Raw genomic sequence first — 2503 nt, forward strand, 5'->3', positions numbered from 1 at the left:
ATGAAAGGAAAGGGACATAGTAAATATATGATTTGATCTTGCGGTACTGCACATATTTGTATTTGTAAAAAAACAATGGGGGATATTTAGAGGTTTAACCATTATATATAATCTGCAGAAAAATAATTATATCAATTAAGATAAAGTGCTGAGTGCTTATACTCTAAAAAAATATAGAGGCAATACTCCGTGTTCAGCATAAAGTGCTGGTTGTGTTTAAGGGTGTTGTAAGGGAAAAGTGTTACTTCAGAAAGGTGAGGAATATATGATATATTAAGTGTGCATATATATTACATCTAAAAATATATATATATAGGTGCATATATAATATAATATATAAAATGGCTGAAGGTTAAAAGTTACTAAAGGTGCTAAAATGAATAATGGTGAATTTTTTATATATATTTATTACCAGTGAGTATTATCATAAAAGGTCGTTCATCATTTTTGTTACTACAGCACCTGGTTTCCCGAAGGGGTCTCCCTTCTTGGTACTAGCCTGGCCCAACACTGCTTAGCTTCCAAGATCGGACGAGATTGGGAGTCACAAAGTGTGGTTTGACTGTAGATAAATACGGTGACACTTTTGAGATGTTTTAATACCTTTATTACATTTATTTTACACCCGGAACTTATATAAAAGTGTATAGAAGTGTGTGATAAAAGGTGCCAGTAAGAAATGGTAGTGATCAATGTTCCCTCTAATTTTACGAAGGCTGTGTGCGGCAAAAGATTTTGGCTGTGCAACTTTTGAAGGAAATTTACATTTTTGTGCGTCACTTATATATAACTGGAAAATGACGTTCAGAATTTGTGTTAACTTTACTTCAAAATGATATTAAACATTTAAACATTCAAAACACAGCACACAATGTAGTTAATGGGTGAAACACACATTAATTGAGTTGACAACTGCAAAAAAGGACCACTGATGCTTTGTGCGCTCTGTTGTAATGTCTGTGCGCATGCTCATCGAGTTGTGTGCGCACGCACGCGCGCACAGCTTAGAGGGAACACTGGTAGTGATACGTTTTGACCTTAAAAGAATGGTGCTATTTCATAGCTGTCATTAAAACCCTGGGGATGCATAGTATTCAGCTCGAAAATCCAGTACATTTCTCTCTGGGATAATTTAGTCGCCAGGTCACCACCTCTTGGTCCCATTTTGACCCATTCAATGGCCTTGAAAGTTAGTCCATCTGGGTTAACGTTATGGTGACTTTCAAAGTGCTTGTAGATGGCGTGGCTGTCTATCTTGTTCTTGATGTTGCGGCTGTGTTCTTGGATCCTCAGTTTCCGGGGTCTCTTGGTTTTCCCTACATATTTTAAGTGGCAGGGGCACTCTAGGAGGTATATTACTGAAGTTGTGTTGCAGTTCATGAAGTCTTTGATGGTGTAGTCCTTAGTGTCGTTGAAGTTGGTGAACTTTTTCCTGTTTGGATGGACAAACTTGCATATATTACATCTTCCACACTTGTAGGAGCCTACGCACTTGATTCCTGTATTTGTTTGTGGGGTTTTTAGAAGGCTTGGCGCTAAAATGTGGTGGGTGGTAGGATATCCTTCAGAGTGGGATCCATAAGGAGTATGTTCCAATATCTTTTTAGGCTTTGTTTAATTTTATTTTCCTGTTGGTTATATGTAGTGATGAAGGTCACTGTTTCCTTTTTCTCTTTTTTTGTGTTATACTCTAGTAGGTCATCTCTTTGAATGGTGTTGACTTTAGTTATTGCATTCTGTAAAACTTTGGTGGGATATTCTTTTTCTTCAAATATTTTTTTGTAAAGTTCAAGTTGGGTGGCACACTCTTCTTCCTTATTGCAATTTCTTTTGATACGGTTGAACTGAGAGAACGGGATATTCTCCTTCCATTTCCGTAAGTGGTTGCTTCTGTAGTGGAGATAACTGTTGGTGTCCACTTGTTTGATGAAATTCTTCGTGTGTACTTCGGTACCCTCACCTACCAGTATCAGGTCTAGGAACTCGATCTGGGTTTTGTTAATGCTGGAAGTAAATTTGAGATTCATCTGGTTGTTCCCGATGTAATTTAAGAATTCTGAAAACATATCTTCATCACCTTCCCACACGATTAAAATGTCATCGATGTATCTTTTATAAAATCTGGCGTTGTCTTTAAAAGCATGGTCTCTGTAAATAAAACGTTTCTCCCAAACCCCCATAAAAAGATTCGCAAAACTGGGTGCAAAAATAGTGCCCATCGCTGTACCACATATCTGAAGAAAAAACTGGTCTAAAAACATGAAGTTATTATGACTTAAAATGAACATCATAATGTCACATATAAAAGTTTTATGCTGAGGAGTAATTGTGTCGTCCTCCTCCAGGAATTCTTTGCATGCTTCGATTCCTATTTCGTGTTCTATGCATGTATACAGTGACTGGACATCTATTGTGGCTCAATAAAAAGAATCCTTCCATGTAAAATTTCTAAAAAGGTTTAAAACTGAGGTTGTATCCTTTAAGTATGCCGGCAAGTTCATCA

General features: G+C 37.0%; 1 pseudogene; it reads right to left on the minus strand.

The window, feature by feature from the left end:
- Window positions 1-450: 450 nt before the first annotated feature.
- Window positions 451-570, minus strand: LOC146038816 (5S ribosomal RNA; annotated as a pseudogene).
- Between the last annotated feature and the right edge of the window lie 1933 nt (window positions 571-2503).

This window comes from Crinia signifera, chromosome 1, assembly GCF_055691185.1.
Source record: "Crinia signifera chromosome 1, ASM5569118v1, whole genome shotgun sequence".
Taxonomy (NCBI): Eukaryota; Metazoa; Chordata; class Amphibia; order Anura; family Myobatrachidae; genus Crinia; species Crinia signifera.